This window comes from Balaenoptera borealis (assembly GCF_965194805.1).
Source record: "Balaenoptera borealis genome assembly, chromosome: 15".
In the NCBI taxonomy this organism is placed as follows: Eukaryota; Metazoa; Chordata; class Mammalia; order Artiodactyla; family Balaenopteridae; genus Balaenoptera; species Balaenoptera borealis.
This window is the reverse complement of record NC_138871.1, coordinates 39,277,922-39,300,900: the sequence shown is the minus strand read 5'-3', so window position 1 is coordinate 39,300,900 and position 22,979 is coordinate 39,277,922. Positions and strand designations below refer to the sequence as shown.

General features: G+C 36.6%; 1 protein-coding gene, 1 long non-coding RNA gene and 1 pseudogene across 6 annotated transcripts in view; 1 reads left to right on the top strand and 2 right to left on the bottom strand.

The window, feature by feature from the left end:
* Positions 1-22,979, bottom strand: part of LOC309612544 — a 513,150-nt gene that overhangs the window by 14,276 nt on the left and 475,895 nt on the right. The gene's annotated exons all lie outside the window — the stretch shown is intronic.
* The window catches only part of COMMD1 (copper metabolism domain containing 1), a 145,364-nt gene that overhangs the window by 44,319 nt on the left and 78,066 nt on the right, over positions 1-22,979 (top strand). The gene's annotated exons all lie outside the window — the stretch shown is intronic.
* Positions 1,085-22,925, bottom strand: LOC309612464 (small ribosomal subunit protein uS10 pseudogene; annotated as a pseudogene). The gene has a single exon. The product of its transcript is annotated as a small ribosomal subunit protein uS10 pseudogene (transcript).

Below are 22,979 nucleotides of genomic sequence, written 5' to 3'. Positions count from 1 at the left end.
TTTGGGTCCTGTGCCTCAAAAACTAACAGTGCCTCCTCAAATAAAGCAAATCCCCATGCTATATCCTGCGTCGTGAATCTCTTCAGTTCTTTAGTTACTTCTTCTTCTTCTTGTCGCTCCACTCTCTCAATTATTTTCACTTTTGTTTCCCTCATTATTGCTTGGCGCTACTTAGCAGTACCAGCTACATCACTGCTGCTTTTACACTTGCTTCCGGACACCCTGGGCTTGAAATAAAGGTACTACTGTCTTTACTGTACTACTGTACTCTATACAGTACTGTACAGTAAAGTACACAAAAGCACAACCACTTGTAGAGGATGCACGCACGTGACAGTGTACTCCAGACATGCGAACTAACTTATGTGATTGGACCTTTTTATCTAAGTGGTTGCTTTTGTGTGTTCCTTGAGTCCTTAGAGGGAGTCGGCAGGGGTCTGGAATTCCAGTGACTGTAAGAAGTTGAGAGGCTGGAGTGCAGTGGGGAAGGCTTAGAGGAGCCAGCTTGGGAAATCGTTAAGTTTTTCCAAAGGAGCCTTGAAAGTTCTAAATTATTCTTAGTAAAATCATGTCAACAAGGGAGAAAGTAGAGTTAGTGCCATAGTGGCAGAGCATATAGTCAGCAGGAGTTTGAGAAGGAGGATTTCAGTTGACTAAGTTCCCATGACAGGAGCAGGATCAAGTAGGGAGAACAGAGAGGCCTTGAAACAAAAATCCAAGAAGAACTTGCAGCCTGAGAAAACAGAGGCTTCGAAGCAAAGAACAGAGAGGCCTTGAAACCAAAGCCAGGAATAACTTCCAGCCCAAGGTGTACCTTAAAAAAATAAGCCTGGGACCCTAACCCAGCTTCAGAGAATATGCTAATTCAAAATGTGACTCAAACCATACGCCTTTTTATGGCTTAGGCATGGATCCAAGAGATATCCACCCCAGAAGCTACAGAAGTGACATGTCTATTTAAATCTTTTGCCCATTTTAAAATTCAGTCATTTTGTGTTATTAGTGAGTTATAAGAACTTTAAAAAAATATATTCTGGATACAAGTTTGTTATAAGAAATATGATTGAAAAAAAAAAAAAAGAAATATGATTGGCAAGTATTTTCTCCCAGTCTGTGGCTTGTTATTTAATTGTCTTTTGAACTACAAAAGTATTTGATTTGGATAAAGACCAGCTTATGAATTTGTTTCTTTATGGGTTATACTTTTGCTGTTGTATTAAAGAGCTGTTTGCATAATCAAAAGTTCTCAAAGATGTTCTCTTCTGTTTTTTTCTGAGAAGTTTTATAATTTTAGGTTTTACATTTTTGTATATGATCCGTTGTGAGTTAATTTTTGTGTATTTGTGAGTTAATGTTCTCATACATTCTCAATGGAGGAGAGAATTGGTTCTTTAAGAATGAACCAATTTTTTATGTATAAAGCAGAGATCTATAGTACATAAACAGATAAACAGGATATTTGTGGCATTAAAATTTTTTGAGGGTAGGGCACAATTGAGTTTAAAATGTCTAGAGGCACTTCTTAGGAATATGATAATGAAAGCTTAAGGAGCACAGTCTAAATTAAACTTTATGCATGTGGGTGCACAGTTATCCCAGCCCCATTTGTTGAAAAGACTATCCTTTTTGCATTGAATTGCCTTTTCACCTTTGTTGAAAATCAATTGACCATGAATATAACGGTTTATTTGTGAACTCTCAATTTTGTTCCACTGATCTGTGTCAGATAACTTGGTTTTAAGGTCACATATAATAGGTAGAATAATTTTTCAGGTGCTTTAAAACTTAGCACCTCAGGGCTTCCCTGGTGGTGCAGTGGTTGAGAATCTGCCTGCCAATGCAGGGGACACGGGTTCGAGCCCTGGTCTGGGAAAATCCCACATGCCGCGGAACAGCTAAGCCCGTGTGCCACAACTACTGAGCCTGCGCGTCTGGAGCCTGTGCTCTGCAACAAGAGAGGCCGTGATAGAGGCCCGCACACCGCGATGAAGAGTGGCTCCCGCTTGCCGCAACTAGAGAAAGCCCTCGCACAGAAACGAAGACCCAACACAGCTAAAAATAAATAAATAAATAAATAAATTAAAAAAAAAATTAGCACGTCAAGATTATTTCCTTATAATTTTTATGTGAAAGAAATGCATAGTTTTTCGTTGAGGGAAGATGCATGTTTATATCTTTCCCCAAGTGAAAATTTGCATCTGAAATTTTTATTTCATAGTGAAATGGATGGGAAAAGATGGCTTTCAAAAATTTTAGTTCAAATATATTTTGCAAGGTCAGGGAACTATTTGATTTTTCTTTAAGAATGAAATTATTTAGATTTCTTCCAAGCACCTGTTTGTTTAACTCAAAACATTAAAGAACCAGCAGTGTTTCAAACAAAAAGTCATAAAATATAATCATTCTCATCAGTTCACTAAATCCCATGTTACTAATTCTTATTCTGCATGAGTCCTGTTTTTCCATTAGAGTTCTGGAAATTCTTATCCATTTCAGTGGTATGATTTTAAAGTTATCAAAACCTGTATTCTAGAGTACTTGTCAGTCCTTTCCATGAATCTTTCTGAAGATGAAGTACTTTTGCAAATGTATCAGAGTTAAATAGTAAGTGTCTAAAAACGACAAAAGACTTTTAAAAATGGCCATGGTTAAAGATCTGATGCACTTTTAATAAGAAAACTTAGTTATTTCTGTGACACAACAATTTAAGATAGGGACTTCCCTGGTGGTCCAGGGGGAAGAATTGCCTTCCAATGCAGGGGATGCAGGTTCGATCCCTGATCAGGGAACTAAGATCCCACATGCCACGGGGCAGTTAAGCCCGTGTGCCACAATTACTGAGCTCTCGCGGCTCAACGAGATAGCCTGCGTGCCGCAAACTCCAGGGCCCCTGCGCTCTGGACCTTGCCCACCACAACTACAGAGCCCATGTGCCCTGGTGCCCACATGCCACAACTAGAGAGAGAAAACCCACATGCCACAACTAGAGAGAAGCCCGTGTGCCACAACAAAGAGCTCATGCTGCAGCAAAAGATCCTGCATGCCTCAACAAAGACCCCGCATGCCACAACTAAGACCCGATGCAGCCAAAAAAAGAAAAATTTATTTTTTAAGATAATAATTAGACAGCAAGGATATTGACAAATTCTATGATCTTCAAACAATTTCTGGAATACCTGTATTAGTAACATATGTCCCCACACATATAATCTAAAAGGCTTATCATCCATCTGACAGAGATGAAAGACCTGTGTATTGAAAAACTACAAGACATTAATGAAAGCAATAGAAGAAGACAATTAAGTGGAAAGATAACCTATACTATTGATTGGAAGAATTAATATGGTTAAAATGTACATACTACCTACATCTACATATTCAATGCAATCCCTATCAAAATTCCAATGGTATTTTTCACAGAAATAGAGTCAACAATCCTAAAATTTGTATGGAACCACAAAAGACCCTGAGTAGCCAAAGCAGTCTTGAGAAAGAACAACAAAGCTGGAGGCATCACACTCCCTGATTAATTTAAACTATATTACAAAGCTATAGTAATTAAAACAGTATGGTTTTGGCATAAAAACAGACACATAGATTAATGGAACAGAATAGAGAGTCCAGAAATAAACCCAAACATATATGATCAATTAATTTACCACAAAGGAGGCTAGAATATACAATGGGGAAAGTACAGTTTCTTCCATAAATGGTATTGGGAAAATTGGACAGCCAGATGCAAAAGAAGGAAACTGGATCACTATCTTACACCATACACAAAAATTAACTCAAAATGGATTAAAGACTTGAACATAAGACCTGAAACCATAAAAGTCCTAGAAGAAAACATAAGCGGTAAGCCCCTTGACATAGGTCTTGGCCATAATATTTTGAATCTGACACCAAAAGCAAAAGCAACAAAAGCAAAAATAAGTAAGTGGGACTACATTAAAGTAAAATACTTCTGCACAGCAAAGGAAACCATCAACAAAATGAAAATGCAACCTACTGAATGGGAGGAAATAATTGCAAATCATATTTCTGATAAGGGGCTAATATCCAAAATATACAAAGCATTTATACAACTCAGTAGCAAAACAAACAAACAAACAAAAAAAGTCATGCCTATGTAATGAAACCCCAATAAAAACTGGAATTTTTACCCTGGGTGTGTTTTTCTGGCAAACAATACTCTGTGTATTGTTATGCATTGATGTGCCAGGAGGGTGATGCATCCTGACTCTCTGGGGAGGGGACATGGAAACTTTGCATTCAGGACCCTCTCAGACTTTGCTCTATGCATATCTTATTTTGGCTGATCCTGATTTATGTACTTTTTTGCTATAATAATACTGTAATTGTAAGTATAGTGTTTTTCTGAGTTTTGCAGCTTGTTCTGCTAAATTATTGAGCTTAAGGGGGTAGTTGGAACCCCAAATTTATAGCCACTTGGTCGTAAGTATGGGTGGCTTGGAATCCCTCAGCTCCATGGCTGGTTTCTGAGGTGGTATCCTCTTTGTGAAGGATTTTGCCCTAACTTATGAAGACTGGCTCAACTCTGGGTCATTCATGTCCCAGTTGCATTGCAGGGTCGATGGTGGAAGGGGACTAGGTAGCCCATCATTCAGTAAGTAGACCTACACTTTATCTCCCAGTTTTCAGAATGAGTTATCTTCCAGTTTTCAGAATGAATCCCATACCTTGAGCTGTGCCTCGAGTCCTTGAGTCCAGAGCCCTCTAGTTTACTCTGTAGAATGGAAACCCACAGTCTTTCACCAGGGGAAGTGATGGGGTGGTAGTTGGGTTAAGTAAGCAGATTTTCAACCAGTTCTTTGGTTTCCAACTTCTCTTTGACTCAGAAGTACCTAGTGCTTTCCATATCTTTGTCTTTCTGGAGTTCTACAGTGGGAATTGCTTCTTAGCTGTACCAGAGAAATCTATATACCCAGAAGTCCAAACACTCGTTTCTTACTATTTTCTATTATTTCTGCCATTTTCTTTGTTATATTTTTCAGTTTTGTGTTTGTGATAAACAATTGAGAGATTGAGTGGTTTTTCTGTACCTATTATTACCTGAATTTTATTTTTTTTAGCTAGTTGACTTTAGAGTGTTTGAAATATAAATAAATGTTTTGTGAATATTTAGAATAGCAGGTGTATTTATTTTGCTGTAGATGAATATAATTAAAAATTCTAAAATTACTGTGGTCAGGTTTTTATTAATATGGAAGCATAAACATGGAAATAAAATTTCATGTAAAATGTGCTGAACTGTGTTTAATTTCTATAATTTCAAGATGACAATTTCTGATAAATTACATATCTTATTTAATGGAGAAGACTGTCTGGATTAGCAGTGTGATTTATCTTCTAGGCCTAGCTACCAAGTGGACTATTTCAAAAACCAGAGCCGAAACTACATCAATAGAGAAAATTATAGATATGATCAGTAGTCTTCCTACTAAACTGTAAACATAGTGTGAGCAGGTATTTCAACATGGTGTTGAGCTTTGTGAACACTTAATAAATATTTGGTGATCAACTGACCAATGCTGACTAAAGTATGTGAAATCTTATAAATGACTAAGAAAGATCTTGAAAAAACAAGTGTAATCTGAGTTAGGGATAGATGTTTAAAAATCCACCGGAGTAGTTACTAAATGTGAAAAAAATGGCTGCTGCAAGGGGTTGAGTTATCTTTAAGGGCACGATAAATCTCAAGGACAGGAGTTGGAGCTTCAAAGTTCAGCTACCCTTCTCACATGAGACTCCTTTGCCTTTTTTTCCCTCAGTATTTTATTTTTTTTGCCTTAAAAAAAACTTTTCTAAGAATTTTCAAACATACAAAAAGGTAAATAAGTATTTACCTTTATTGAAGTATCAAGGTTTGATATCCTTAAGGAAACAAGTTCCATGAAGCTGCCCTGAAAATTCTGGGAAGTTGGGTAGGTATGCTTACTAGCTAAGCATACCTCCTAGAACACATGATTAAAATTTGTTAGAGCACATGCCAAGTAAACTGTGAAAAACCTAACAAACTTTTTATCTTAGGTATTGGCATATCCCAATGATCTGTGCTGTTCTAGGGTGTGATGGCTTAGGAGTGAATATGATTTGAACCTAATACATTTTTAGAGGGTGTCAAATTCAGAACCAGGCAGATCCATCTCCTGACCCTAAACATGGTCCTAAAGTAAATCGCTTGAGGAAATTGGATCCCAAAGATTACAGGTGGGGAATTTTGAAGTGTGTCCATATTTCATTGGAGATCAAAGAAGCCTAACTAAAAGAATTGTGGGCTGACTTATATGATAACTTCTTTTTGAAAGGGCTATTTTATCTTGAAGATTATGAGTTTGGAGGAACTAAGGTGATTGGCAGTGGAAAGAATCAGAACATGTGAAATTCCTTAAAAATTTATTGACTTAAATAACTTTGTGTTAACACATAATTAAAAAAAAAAAACCTTTACACTTAAAAAAAAAAAATTTGTTAGAGCACAATGACTAATTGCTGTATACCAAAGACTTCCCAATTGCTTGAGGCTGTTTTTATTTATTTATTTATTTATTTATTATTTTTTTTTAGAGGCTGTTTTTAAATTGTTGATGTTCAAGCTTCAGTTTTCACTGGTGTGCTGCTACCTGATATGAATATATTTAACCAGATTCATCACTCTGTTAGAGTGTATACTTTTATTTTTTCTCACTCCCACCTAGCTTTCTATCACCAGATTTTGGGCTTGGTTAACTTTTCACCTGTCTGCCCTTAATTGGATGTTAAAGCAGCCAGGAAACTGGAAAGTTCCTGACATAGTGACTGTTACATAGCAGTTATGTAAGTCACTGAACTTTGGAATGTGTCCAGAGGTACCCTAGGCGAGTCCGTCATTGGCCAAATTTTTGTCTTATAAAACCAAATTAGTTTCTTTTTTAATGTGTAAATTTGTTAAATTAGCATGCAGAATATGGCAGTAGTACTCAACAGACACGCTAGTCAGTTGTGTATTAAATCTAGTAATGGGAAATGTGAATTTGCCTTTGAAATATGATTTGATTGCACTTCTGTGTTTACCTGTGCCAGATGAAACATGGTTGTATTTTGTTTACAAAGGCTCCAGTAACTTCCCAGGCATGGAGACATCAGATAAACAGAGACTTTATTATTTTATCACAGGTGGCAAGAAACAGGACTAATTACACAGATATGAGAGGAATGAATTCTCCTATCCACTCCGTAGCTCTTCTTTTTGCTGAAGTTTCCTTCTATTGGTAATTTTCAATTCTGAATTGTGTAAGTTGAGAAGTTCAAATGATTATAGCTTTTTTTTTTTTCCTGTAAGAAGGACCAGGCATAGACAACAGTGATTTATAAAATTTGCTGTCAACTTGAAATATTTTCCTTTCTCCCCAGTGAAAAGTAATAGCATTTTTCTCTTTTCTTATTTTTAGCTTTGACTTTAATCTTTCCAAGTTGTCCATAGCCAGCACCTTATTTTCTTCTTGGTAACCTTTTTTTCCCCTGTTTAAATGTAGCCAGGATTTTTATTATAGTGGAAATGGGACCAATTAGCTATTAGTTGTTGCAGTCTGATATGAGATGAGTGAGTGTTTTTACTTTAAAATACAGCTGACCTAAATTGCAAAAACAATAGACTCCTCAACACCAGTGCTTCTTAAATGATGTCTGTTGAGGACCAGATTTGTAGTGTATGTGTGTGTGTGTTGTGTTTTTAGAATTTTCAGTCTCTCACCAAAAATACAAAAAAATATAAGGTTCAATTATTTTGTTAGAATAATCAACACAAAAATACTGTCACATTGCCACAAAAGTTTCTGAAGGTTTACTCTCAGTCTCTACAGCCACCTCATAGTGGACTTGTAGACTGGCATTGGTCTGCAGACTGTACTTTGGGTAGTACTGCTCTAGATTTCCTGGCAAATGAAGAAAGCCAAGGATGCTGCATTGTGCTTTTGGTTACACACCAGATTGTATGCCCTTCAAAGTCATGTTCATGTTATTCATCTTTTTTGAGAGCTTAGGACAGGGCCTGATAGGAAGGTGGTCGAAACTCGGTGATGAAGATTATATGGTGATAACAAGTGGAGTCAAAACTGAGTGGGCCAGAACAAATTCTGCAAATATTCAAAACTGAATTGTGAAGTAGTAACATAGGAGGGTTTCCATATCAGATTATCTACTTTTTCTTCAGGGATAAAATAGGCCTTACAAAAATTTTCTAATAAAGTACATTCAATCCTGAAAGGCAATTGAGAGCCAGCTTTCATCATTTTGGTCTACTCTAAGAATACAAAAGCTCACACTACCTATTATATAAAATAGATAAACAACAAGGATTTACTGTATAGCACAGGGAACTATATTCAATATCTTGTAATAACCTATAATGAGAAGTGAAAAAAATGCAGATATATACATATATATGTATAACCAAATCGCTTTGCTGTAACCTGAAACTAACGCAATATTGTAAATCAACTATACTTCAAAAAAAAAAAAAAAGAATACAAAAGCTGAGTTATGCCAAAGATAGTTTATAGGAGGGAATAAAGCTTTGGAAATTTAGCAAGGTTGAACCACTTCAAATTACCATTTTTGTAAGTCAAAAACAGTTGCATACTGGCAATTTTGTGTAGCTCAATGTATAGATACGGCAACATGGAATGTTAATACTGGGGGCAGAGTACATAGACATCATTTAGCAAATTCCCTTCATTTAATTTCAGGGAAACTAAAGCCCAGAGAAATGTTTCAAACAGCAAAACCATTTTCTAACTGTAAGTACAGTAAACCAGATTTTACGAATTTACTGAAGGTAAATAAAAGACAAAACTGAATTGTGGGACTTCCCAGGTGGTCCAGTGGTTAGGACTCTGTGCTTCCAATGCAGGGGGACTGGATTCGATCCCTGGTTAGGGAACTAGATCCCACATGCATGCCGCAACTAAGATCCTGCACACACGCTGCAACGAAGATCCCGTGTGCGGCAACTAAGACCCGGCGCAGCCAAATAAATTAAAACAACAACAACAACAACAAAAAAAAAAACACAAAAACTGAGTTGCTTTTCTTTTGGACTATTTCTGCTTATGTTTTGGACTATGTTCTACTTAAAATAATATCATAAGCAATTTCAAGGGAAATATTTAGTGTTTTTAAAACAAGAAAACTGAGGACTTCCTTGGTGGGGCAGTGGATAAGACTCCACGCTCCCAGTGCAGGGGGCCCGGGTTTTATCCCTGGCCAGGGAACTAGATCCCACATGCATGGTGCAACTGAGAGTTCGCATGCCACAACTAAGGAGCCCGCCTGCCACAACTAAGACCTGGTGCAACCAAATAAATAAAATAAATAAATAAATACAAATTAAAAAAAAAAGAAAAAGAAAACTTTTAAGAGCATTAGAAAACACTAGTTTACCTAAACCATTTTTTGGACAGTTTCACTTGCTTTAGCTCATCATATGATTTTTTTTATTCCAAGAGGCTATAGAAATGCAACTAAGATCTTTTGACCTGGTATTTGATCTTTAATTGTGTAAATATATATTTATGTCAGAAAATATTCTGGTGAAATAAGAAGAAAAAACATTCTCTTTATTACCCTTTACTAACAAGCTAATATTAATAGTCACTAGAGGCAAATTGCTTTTGCTTTCTCAAGGTCTTAATTTCTATGTGTTGACAGCTGGTAGCATTCTGTAGTTTATAGGCTTAACTAAGGGAATGTGTGCACATTATGGCATAACATATTCTTGGAACCTTCACAGAACTGTTGACAAGTAAAGATTTGTTTTTGGTTACCATGAGTAGTTTCTATGGGGGTTGAACTATTGTTAGTTCTTGGTTAGCCTCCTATGCTTGTCAGTCTGTTTTTTTCAGAAATGACGAATTTAAATCTGCATGATGTGTTCCAGTTCACTTACTTAATGGAAATTAGGGGAGTGAATAACTTTCTGAAATTCTTAGTTACTGTTCCCATTAAGGAGTTGGAGAAGCAAATATTTATATCTCATGCATTATCTTGCTTAATTCCTAATCATTCTTTCTTCTTGGATATAACTTACTCACTAAAGAAATAGCTATCCATTCAAACAACTGCCTTGGAATATTACAGCAATATCTTTTTCTTACAATATTAAACACCCCACATATAATATAACTAGAAAAAGACAGTTATTTCCAAGCAGGATGAGATTGATGGTAAGTATATTATTTGTGAATGAGAATTTTCTGCTTTTTTTTTTAAAATTATATATATGAGTTACTAGCGATACTGACCATGATAAAGAATATTTCTTACAATTAAACTTTGTTTCTTTCTTGGAAAAATAGAATTACCTAAATTCAAGGTCATCTTATATTTGAGTCAATAAGATACTTATCCTAGAAGTTTATTATTTATCTTTGACAATATTTTATCGAGTTGATTAAAAAGAGCTACAAGTTATTAGATTGCATTGAGTTATCACTTATATTTGATACACTTTTAAGAAATAGTACTTTTGGGTTGTTGAAATTATGTCCCCAGTATTTATTCTTCTTGGTCATAAGAACCAAGATTTTTCACATTAATTTATATTTATTATATTAGACTAGCAAGTTTGCTTTCCTCTTTTGATATGGAATAAAATTAGAGAGATTATTGATTCTTGTATGGTAGTTCTATTTTTAATTTTTTGAGGAATCTCCATACTGTTTTCCATAGCGGCTGCACCCATTTATATTCCCACCAACAGTGCATGAGGGTTCCCTTTTCTCCATGTCCTTGCCAACGTTTATTATTCGTTGACTTTTGATAATAGCCATTCTGACAGCTGTGAGGTGATATCTTATTGTGGCTTTGATTTGCATTTCCCTGATGATTAGTGATGTTGAGCATCTTTTCATGTGTCTGTTGGCCATCTGTATATCTTTGGAAAAATGTCTGTTTAGGTCTTCTGCCCATTTAAAAAAATTTTTTTTTTGATATTGAGTTGTATGAATTCTTTGTATATTTTGGATATTAACTGCTTACCAGATATATTGTTTGAAAACACCTTCTCCCACTCAGTAGGTGGCCTTTTAGAACAAATTTTAGAATTATTTGTTCTAGTTCTGTGAAAAATACTGTTGGTATTTTTTTTTTTTTTTGGGGGGCTGTGTTGGGTCTTTGTTGCTGCTCACAGGCTTTCTCTAGTTGCGGCGAGCGGGGGCTACTCTTCATTGTGGTGCGCGGGCTTATTGCGGTGGCTTCTCTTGCTGTGGAGCATGGGCTCTAGAGCGTGCGGACTTCAGTAGTTGTGGTGCGTGGGCTCAGTAGTTGTGGCACACGGGCTCTAGGGCGCAGGCTCAGTAGTTGTGGCGCATGGGCTTAGCTGCGCCACGGCATGTGGGATTTTCCCAGACCAGGGCTCGAACCCGTGTCCCTTGCATTGTCAGGCAGATTCTTAACCACTGCGCCACCAGGGAAGTCCCTGCTGTTGGTATTTTGGTAGGTATTGCATTGCATCTTAAATTGCCTTGGGTAATATGGTCATTTTAGCAATGTTAATTCTTCCAACTTGTGAGCACAGTATATCTTTCCACTTGTCTGTGTCGTCTTTGGTTTCTTTCATTAGTGTCATAGTTTTTCGAGTACAGGTCTTTTACTTCCTTAGTTAGATTTGTTCCTAGGTGTCTTATTCTTCTGTAAATGATATTATTTTAAAAATTTCTCTTCTGATAGTTCTCTGTTAGTGTATAGAAATGCAACAGATTTCTGTATGCTAATTTTGTATCCTGCAACTTACTGAATTAAGTTATTAGTTCTAATAGTTTTTTGGTGGTATCTTTAGGATTTTCTATATATGGTATATCATCTGCAAACAGTGACAGTTTTACTTCTTACCTTCTAATTTGGATTCCTTTTATTTTTTTTTCTTGTTTGACTTCTGTGGCTGGGACTTCCAATACTATGTTGAATAACAGTGACGAGAGTGGGCATCCTTGTCTTGTTGCTGATCTTAGAGGAAATGCTTTCAGCTTTTCACCGTTGAGTATGATGTTGGCTGCAGGTTTGTCACATGTGACTTTTATTATGTTGAGGTATGTTCCCTCTGTACCCACTTTGTTGAGAGTTTTTATCATAAATGGATGTTGAATTTTGTCAAAAGCTTTTTATGCATCTATTGAGATGATCATAGAATTTTTATTCTCCAGTTTGTTAATGTGGTGTATCACATGAATTGATTTTCGGATTTGAACCGTACTTGCATTCCTGGGATAAATCCCACTTGATCATGACGTATGATCCTTTAAATGTATTGTTGAATTTGATTTGTTGAGAATTTTTGCATCTATGTTTATCAGTGTTACTGGCCTGTAATTTTCTTTTTTTTGCGGTGTCTTTGTCTGGTTTTGTATCAGGATAATGCTGGCCTCAGAGAATGAGTTCAGAAGCATTCCTTCCTCTTCAATCTATTTTGGAATAGTTTGAGGATAGGCATTAACTCTTCTTTAAATGTTTAGTAGATTTCACCTATGAAGGCTTCTGGTCCTAGACTTTTGTTTATTGGGAGTTTTTTTGCTTGTTTTGTTTTTGTTTTTTAATTAATGATTCAATTTCATTACTGGTAATTGGTCTGTACATATTTTATATTTTTTCCTAATTCAGTCTTGGGAGATTATACATTTCTAGGACTTTATCCATTTCTTCTAAGTTGTTCATTTTATTGGTATATACTTGTTTGTTGTAATCTCTTACCATCCATTGTAACTCCTCCTTGTTCATTTCTGATTTTATTTATTTAGGCCCTCTTTTTTTCCTGATGAGTCTGGCTAAAGGTTTATCAATTTTGTATATCTTTTCAAAGAACCAGCTCCTAGTTTCACTGATCTTTTTGTTTTTGTTTTGTTTTGTTTTAGTCTCTATTTCATTTATTTCTGCTCTGATCTTTATTATTTCTTTCTTTTTTGGGTATTTTAAAACATTATTGACCTACACAGAAGAATTCCAAATAATATATATAGATACTTTGCCTCCAAGGAGGTGGAGCATAATTTCCTATTCTTTAAGTGTGGGCTGCTCATGGTGACTTCCCACCAAAGAGTAGATTATAGAAAAAGGGGAGAAAAGAGTTATTTTACAGTGGAGAAACCTGAAAAACACTACCTCAGCTAGGTTCCATTAACAGTGGTAAGCCATGTTGATAGCATGTACCCTTGATGTGGTATGATGAGAATGGCAATTCACCTCTGGTCTTTCTCCCAAAACCTATAACCCCAGTCTAACCATGAGAAAAACATGAGGCATATTCAAACTGAGGGACATTCTACAAAGTACCTGACCAGTACTCCTCAAAACTGTCAAGGTTATCAAAAACAAGGAAAGTTTGAGAAACTGTCATAGCCGAGGGAAGCTTAAGGAGACATGTTGACTAAATGTAGTGTAACTTGGATGGGATCCTGGAACATAAAAAGCACATTAGGTAAAAACTAAGGAAATATGAACAGCATATAGACTATGGTTAATAATAATGTTATCAGTATTGATTCACTAATTGTCACAAGTGTGACTTTACTTATGTAAGATGTTAATAGCCTAGGAAATTGAGTGTGTGGTATATTGAATCTGTACTATCTTCACAAGTTTTCTGTACATCTGTTCTAAAGTTAGTTTTATTAAAAACATTAAAAAAAATTGTAGATACTACTAGAGCCCCCTATATGCCTCTCAGATTTCATTCTCCTTGTCCTTTGAAGTAAGCTCTGGCCTGCATTAGGTGTTTATCAATCTCATGCATAATTTTACATTTTTACTACATACATATTTTAAATTTATAGTATTTTTTTATCTTATAAAATTTCATATAAATAGTATCATACTTTATGTATTTGTGTGCAGTTGCCTTTTTTGTTATTGTTGTTCGGCATTATGTGTTTGTGCTTTATCCATGTTGATAGATATAATTCTAATTCATTTACTATGTATTAGTCCATGGTTTGAATGTCACTAACCATTTTTGTTGTTGTTGTTCCGGACATTGGGGTTGATTCTAATTTGTTACTATTACCAACGTTGTTGCAATAACCATTCCTGCATAGGACTCCCAGTGCATAGGTTTAAGAGTTCCTCTAAGTTTTTTCCATTGCAGAAGAGTTGCTGAGTTCTAGAATACGTACATCTTAAATTTTGACAGATAATGCAAAATTGCTCTTCAAAAATGTTCTGTTCCCACAACAGTATATGAGAATTGTTGGTGAGGAAGTGAAGAAACAGTGTTTAATATTGTGCGGCATTTTACTTTTTGCCAGTTTAATGGAAGGGAAATGGTATTAGTTTACATTTTCTTTATTATTAATGTTGAGCATATTTTTATTGATTGATTTATTATTAAGTTTCGCTTTCTATGAATAGTCTGCTCATATTTTTGGTCAAGTTTTTAGCTGGCAGGTCTTTTTGATTTCAAGGAGTTCTTTATTTATTCTGCATACTACTCTTCTGTCAGTTATATACTTTACAAAATCTCAGTATTTCATTTGAATTTGTAACTTTAAAAAATGGTATCTTTTTTGTAAGAAGTTATTTTTTGCTTTTTAAAAAATTGAGTATAATTTATATGATAGTACTTAAGTATTCAGTTTGAGTTTTTGAGAAATATATATACCTGTGTAATCCACACTTCTATCATCATCTTATCATCCTATCATCACCACAGAAAGTTCCCTCATTCCTCTTCCCAGTCAGCCCCACCTCTGCCTCAGGTAACCACTTTTCTAGTTTCTGTTATCAAAGATTAGTTTTGCTTGTTCTAGAACCTAACATAAATGGAATCATACAGTATATACTCGATGTATCTAACTTTTAAAATTCAGCATAATATCTGAAATTTATGCATGTTTTTGTATCTATCACTAGTTTTTTTTTTATATATAGACTTTATTTTAAGAACGGTTTTTGGTTTACAGAAGAATTGAATGGAAAGTGCAGAGAGTTAACATATACTCCCTTGCTCTCTGCTCCCAAGCAATTTCCCCTATTATGAACATCTTGCATTAGTGTGGTACATTTGTTACAGTTGAGGAGCCTGTGTTGATTACATTATTAACTAAAATCCACGGTTTACATTAGAATTCACTCTTTGTCTTGTACATTCTGTTTGTATATTCTTTCTACACAAATGTTTAGTTATGTGTGTCCACCATTTAGTATCAGATTTTGTACACTATACAGAATTGTTTCACTGCCTGAAAAATCCCTTGTGTTCCACCTATTCATCTCTCCCTTCCTCCCTCTGAACTCCTGGCAACCACTGATCTTTTTACTGTCTCCATAGTTTTGACTTTTCCAGAATGTCATATAGTTGGAATTGCCATGATCAAACACTCACACAGCCCATATTCTAGGGAATGGGACATAGACCCTTAACTCTTCGTGGGAGAAGGATCAAAGAATTTTGGAGCCAAGTTTTAAAATAACCATATCCTATATTATATCTACATATTATAAATGGGGAAGTTGAGGTACAACAAGACTAAAAGACTTTCCCAAAATCAAGTGAGTACAGGACTAGTTTTTTTTTTTTTGGGATTCCAGATTTCATGCTCATCCAACTATTCACTCATTCAGTATATATTTGCTGATCACCTACTATATGCCAGTCACTGTGCGAGGCTCCAGGGGTTAAATATTAAACAAGAGAGGCAAGGTCTCTGCCCTCTTAAAGAACTTACATTTAGAGCAAGAAATAGGCCTGATGTAGGTTTCTTTTTTTAATTAAGATTTTTATGTAGAGATAATTGTAGATTCACATGCAGCTATAAGAAATAATACAAAGAGATACCATTGTAGTTTTTATCGATTCCCCCTAACGATAACGTACTGCAAAACTGTAGTATAATATCACAACCACTATATTAACATTGGTACAGTCAAGATACAGAACTTTCCATCACCACTAAAATCCCTCATGTTGCAGTTTTATAGCCACATCTACTTTCCTCCCACCCACCCTTGCTCCTTCCTTTTTTTTTTTCCCCCTTTAAACAACTGATAATCAATTAATTAAAATAGTTGATTTAAGCATCTGCAGTAGTGATTCAGCCTCGACTCCTGGCTAAATACTGATGGAAGTAATCTGCTTAACAGTCTCAGAAGGACTGTTCAAGTCAATGAGTTTCTTGTATATCCTCATCTGAAAAAGAGACCAAATCTTTCAGCAGAAGGAGTTTTTCTTGTAGTGATTCTCAGAGTCCTGGTAGGCCTCCAAACTGGTCTTTTCATTTTAAGATTCTTTTCCTTTGCACCTCTCATCAAGTCTGCACAAACCTTCTCCAGAGGTTTTACGTTGTGACTGGATAGGGTGATTCTAATTTGGTGAAATTGCCACCTCTGGTTCCACGGGTATCTTTCTGGTATCTTTCAAAGCCATGGTTGTGATGTACCTCCCTGACTGACTCGTTCCTGGGTGAGAGCAAACAGTGGCGAGTCAAGAGCAGGAGCGGGTGGACCTGAGGTCAGCTGCAGCTGCAGCCACATATTCCTCAAAGAGCCCCCACCCCTTCCTTAGTCGCTAGCAACTACTAATCTGTCTTCCATTTCTGTAATTTTGCCATTTCAAGTATATGATATAAATGGAATAGTACAATGTGTAACTTTTCCTGATTGGGTTTTTTCACTCAGCATAATTCTCTGAGAATTTATGCAAGTTGTAGTATCAATGGCCCATTTCCTTTTTATTGTAGAGAAATAGTCCATGGTATGGATATACCACAGTTCATTTAACCATTCACCAGTTGAAGGATGTCTGGTTTGTTTCTAATTTTTGGCTATTACAAATAAAGCTGCCATAAACATTTGTGTATAGCTTTTTGTATGGGTGTAAGTTCTCCTTTCTCTGGGATAAATGCCCAGGAATGCTATTGCTGGGTCATATGGAAGTTGCATGTTTAGTTTTATAATAAATTGCCAAAATGTTTTGCAGTGTGGGTGTGCCATTTTACATTCCCACCAACAATGTATGAGTGATCCAAAGTCTCTGTATCCTGTCTTGTCACTATTTTTACATTTTAGCCATTCTGATAAGTGTATAGTGACATCTCATTGTGGTTTTAATTTGCATTTCTCTGGTGGCTAATGATGTTTAGCATTTTTCATTGTACTTATTTACCATCTGAATATCTGCTCTGGTGAAATGTCTCTCATATGTTTTATCCAGTTTCTAATGGGATTGTTTATTTTTTAATATCACACTTTGAAAGTTCTTTTTTGTTTTTTCTTTTGGCCGCACTGTGTGGCATGCGGGATCTTAAAGAGTTCCCCAACCAGGGATGGAACTCGCGCCCGCTGCAGTGGAAGTGTGCAGTCTTAACCGCTGGACCTCCAGGGAAGTCCCTGAAAGTTCTTTATATATTCTAGATACTAGTCCTTCGTTAGCTATGCGGCTTGAAATATTTTCTCCCAATTTGAAGTATGTCTTTATCCCCTTCACAGGGTTTTTTGCACATGGTGAAGGTTAATTTTGATGAGGTCGAATTTAACAGTTTTTGCTTTTATGGATCATGCTTTTGGTGTCAAGTCTAAGAATGCTTTGATTAGTCCTAGATCCCAAAGATTGTCTTTCTTTTTCTTTCTGAGATTTACAGTTTTTCATTATATCTAAGCCCGTGAACCACTTAAAATTTACTTTTATATGTTACGAGACTAAGGTTGAGGTTCTCTTTTTTAACCTATGGATATCTACTTGCTTGAGCACCTTTTGCTGAAAATGCTATCTTTCTTTCCTTCATTGAATTGCTTTTGCACCTTTGTCAAAGATGAGTTGCCCATTTTGTGGGGATCTGTTTCTGTGTTTTTTATTGGTCTGTGTATTCCATTGGTCTATGTATCTGTCTGTCTGCAGATATCACAGAATCTTGATTACTGTAGCAGTGAATTAAATCTTGAAATGCAGAAGACCAATTCCTCCCACTTTATTGTTCTTATTCAAAATTGTTTTATCTACTCCACTTCCTTTGCCTTTCCATTTAAATTTTACAATAATTTTGTCTATACCTACAAAAAATCTTGCTAGGTTTTTTTTTTTTAATTTTTTTATTAATAGCTACTTTTATTTATTTATTTATTTTTGGCTGTGTTGGGTCTTTGTTTCGTGCGAGGGCTTCCTCTAGTTGCGGCAAGCGGGGGCCACTCTTCATCGCAATGCGCGGGCCTTTCACTATCGCGGCCCCTCCCATTGCCGGGCACAGGCTCCAGACACGCAGGCTCAGTAGTTGTGGCTCACGGGCTCAGTTGCCCCGCGGCATGTGGGATTTTCCGAGACCAGGGCTCGAACCCGTGTCCCTTGCCTTAGCAGGCAGATTCTCAACCACTGCGCCACCAGGGAAGCCCGGGAAGCCCTCTTGCTAGGATTTTGATCGGAACTGCATACATATCAGTCTGTTTCTTTTCTCTGAAATAGAACAACTTGGCATGTTTTTACGTCTCTTCTGTTTTCCTGTCTCCTACTACCTCACTTTTTTTGTTCATTTGAAATTTAAGTTTCAAACTGATAATTATTAATTTTTAACATTTAAAAGTTGTAATTGGATCATCATATTTCAGTCAAATACATTTTTAGCATATTGCTGATCTGTGTAGACTAGGTGACCAGTGGTTTCTGCAAGCTGCCCACCAGCAGCCACATCATGTGGGGTTGTTCTGTGATTATATTCTAGCAGCACAACATTGTCAATAACATTAATATGATGGTTTGCATTTTTATCTTTCAATCAGATTCTTCCTTTCTCCTGATTTCCTAGCCTAAATATCCTTTAGCTCTGAGCCCCTTGCTAATTTGCAAGGCTAGATTAGGCAAACAGATATCAACACCATGGGATTATTTTCTACTTTATCTAGGAGTTTATAGTTTGTGATATATATGGTAAGATTTTGTAGAGCAAGGAGTTGGTAACTGTAGATACTTCTAGACGTAATCTGCAACATTTATTACTTTTGGTTTAAAAAGTTGTTGATACAGTTGTGCTTCTTAGAACATAAATTCAAAAAGTTGTGTTAGATCCTATATTTGCAGAGATACATAAATTAGACTCTGTCAAAGATTAAAGTCTGTTGGGTGAAATAGACTTGTAAACAGAAAGCTTCATTACATTGAGGTAAGTGCTATGATAGAGATATTAGGGCATTTTTGGAATAGAGAGGCACTCTTACCTTACTAGGGGAGGAGGCATATTGGGGGAGTCATGCTTGAACTGAGTCTTGAATGGTGAATAGAAGTTAATCCAGTGAAGGTGGTGATGAAAGGACATTTCAGGCAGTTAGAATAGCATGAACAGAGGCACACAGAAAGAAGCAGCTAGCATATTGGGATTGGTAGCAGGGGCATTATGAACAAGTTAGTGCTGTTTGAGTGGCAAGTGTGGGAGGCAGGGAGTAAAATAAGATAGGAGGATAATGTTACCAGAAAACTGGGTTTGCCCAAGAGTGGTGAGAATTGAGCCAATAGCCACAACCAAGCCAGAGATTGAGAGAAGGAAGGATTTATTACTTGCAGCAAGTAAGGAGAACACTGGAGATCTTTCTCAAAGCAGTGTCTTCCTGAACAGCAAAATTGGGGAAGTTTTAAACTAAGGGTACATGTATATTCATGAAGGGGCTTGAGCAGAGGAGAATTCAGCATAGAATTGAGACAAAGGTTGGCAGAGTCCAGGCTTTAGTTGATTAAAGTCTAGACTATCAACATCTTCATTCCATCCTCCACCTGGTGGGGGCCTTAGTTCCTGCAGAACTCAAAGATATATTATGTATATCCCTTGAGGAACGAGGACCCTGCCCCAAGGCTGCACTGTTGTTTCTTGACTGCTCCTCCCTAGTTTCTGCATTCCCTCCCTTAAGATCATTAATTACTGAGATCTGTTCAAGGGCAAGCATGGCAGCCAGGCTTAGATCACAAAATGGCTTAGGCCTAAATGGGTTCTCTTATGTCAAGAGAGCCATTCTTGGTTCTCTTTCTCCAAGGACCCTCTAGCCTATCTGCTTATAATAAGTCAGCTCACATTTTGAAGGGCCTGTTGTGTTGGGTTTGGACTTGATCCTCAGTAGCTCTCAAACCTATCAGACCCAGGGTTTCCTTTTTATAGTAAATATTTTCCAGTGTCCCTGTTGGGCTGCACCCTGCAGGCCTAGAAGGCCTGCACTTGCCCAGCTTCAAGACCGAAGAAAGAGCTCAGAGTCAGCGACAGAGACATCAGTGGTTTAATGGATGGGGGAGCTTACACATCTGCAGCAAGGTCCTGGGGCAACACCCCACCACGTGTGACAGACAGCAGGCAGGACATGGTGGCAGGCTTCGCTCCTGGGTGGAAGGGGAGATTGCCAATTATAGGGGGAGTTACATCAGGTTGGCTCATTAGTTAGCAGGGAAACCAGCAGAGGGGCACACCCCTCACCGCCCTTTTGATAAGAACAGTCACTAGCTGGGGTCTGGGGCAAGTTTGTAGGAAGGTCAGTCATAGTGTAGGGTATAGGTGAAGCAGGCACTGGTCAGGCAGGGGATGTACAGAGAGCAAGAGAACAGCCATCTTGAGTGGTCTGACCATACAGTTCCTTTATTAACCTTAAATGAAATGCATGTATAATTATAGTTCACATATAGTAAAATTAACATGTATAATTTCTAATAATATGATGGCATACATGTAATATAAAGGAAAGTTATAAGGAAAATAAAATAATACAGTAATTTAAAATATATATTTAACAATGTAAATGTTGAAGCATTACTGCATTAGAACATGTAATGAATTAATCAAATACTTGCATCTATATGTAGAATCACTGTGAATGTGCAGCAGTAAATGCAGACATATATAGATGTGTTGTTTTGGTAGTTCAGATATCAAAATATGAATGGTATTGCCACTGGTAATGAGATTTTCCAAAATGCTCAGCAACCTATTTGTAAAGTTCTGACCAAACCAAAGTATTGATACAACCTGTGTTAGTTGCATTCCTGGAAAATTTAGAGCTTATTAATAAAACTGTGCCAAAAAATAATTTTTTATGTAAAAAGAAAAAGATTAATTTCTAAGCCCAGGTAGTTACAAACAGGTTCCACATAATATTAGCTGGGACATTGCCAAGTCATGTAGGACATGTGTCAGTTTGTTTTGTAGGATGTTCTTGAGCAGGGGTTGGCGAATTACATCCTGCAGGACACACACTATTTTTGTATAGCCCATTAGCTAAGAATGGTTTTTACATTTTTAAAGAGTTGGGCAAGTAAAAACAAGAATATGTTACAGAGACGGTAATACCGTTTTTGGATGAATTGACCCCAGTTCAGGATATTATTGACTGGAACCCAACCAAAATAACTTCTGTCACAAGTGAAGTTAAATCAGAATAGATTTCTTAATATGCTTTGAGGAAAAGAATGATACACATCACCTGTGTTGTGATGTGATAGTGTGAAGCAAAGTGCTAGTGGAAATAATTTTATTTAATTATAGTATATTATACAAATTAATGTTTCTATTGAGTGGCATAGCCAGAGATTTTGGGTCCTCCTACCTGGTAAATAGGCAGATATTCAGTAAACATTTGTTGAATTGTAATGTGAAATATCTTTAATCTATGTTGTAATATTTATCGTACAACTTTTTCATATTAATGGAGGAATGAAAGACAGCATGTTTGTCTTTCAGCCTCCGTTCCACCTATTCTACCTATACTCCACCTGTACACTGTCTACCTTTACATTCCTCTGTTCTCACTGCTACTGCTCAAGTGTAGGCAGGACTCTTGGTTCCAAATGATAGGAATACAGCTTAAACTATCTTGAATAGTAAATGGGAGTTTTTGGTGCCTACAGGTGGAAAAGATGCCGAGATAACATACAGAGTTGAAGAAAGGTCTGCAGGAACCAAGGCCTTGGGGGTTACAGAACAGGATATCACTCCATTAGAACCCACTCTCATCTCTGCTTGGCTTCATTCTATTTTATTGCAATCAGGCTTTTGCCAAAAGATCAAAGATGTCTGTCTGCAACCCTCCAGTCTCATGTTCTTCTGGTACCATGACCCCAGGAGGCAAGACCACTTCTCCTCCTAAATTGGGAGATTAATTTGGATCAATCATTGTGCCCAGAGAAAGGAGGTACTATGATATTTTGGTTTGGAGCTCATACCAATCCTCATGGCCAGGCAGGGGGAAGCTTGTTCTGAGACCAAATCATTAACCATCACTGACCTATTCAGGCCTCCATTGCCCCAGCCCTTTGATGATTTCCCGCTTCAGTTTAGCTGCTTACTGTTCTCAGAACAGCAATGGCAATTAAGATTTGAAAATTTATGGAAAAGAATAAAGTAGTATACAGTTTCAGAGTAGTATTATTGGATATGAGCTATTTGGTTGAAGATGGGCTATAAAACTAAACTAATTCATTCACTTAACAAAATTTACTTAGTACTTCGTATGGACAAGGCATTACCCAGTTATAGTATATCAAACCAAGCCTGGCTACAAGGCACTGTGAAATTATGTAAGATTTCATCAGAGCACTAATTCATTTTATTCTCTTGTTTTATTATTTTTACATTTTAATTTTATTTATATTTTATTATTTCCTCATCATGGAACTGGATATTTATAGATTCTAGTTATTGATAGAGAATTTGAGTGACACAGATTTTTTTTTTTTTTTGGCCACGCCGTGTGGCTTGTGGGATCTTAGTTCCCCTACTGTGGATTGAACCTGGGCCCTCGGCAGTGAGAGGGTGGAGTCTTGTCCACTGGACCGCCAGGGAATTCCCAACATGGAATTTTTCAAAATAGCTTTTCTGATATTCAGTATTTTCAAAGGGAATATTTTTGTATTTATGAAGCACTTATTCTCATTACTGTCTTTTGATGACCCTTTTTGAAAGCTTATTCAGTGATTAAGAACCACTCAAAATGTGATCTGTAGTTAAGATGCATCTTTTTCTAATTATCTACCAAAT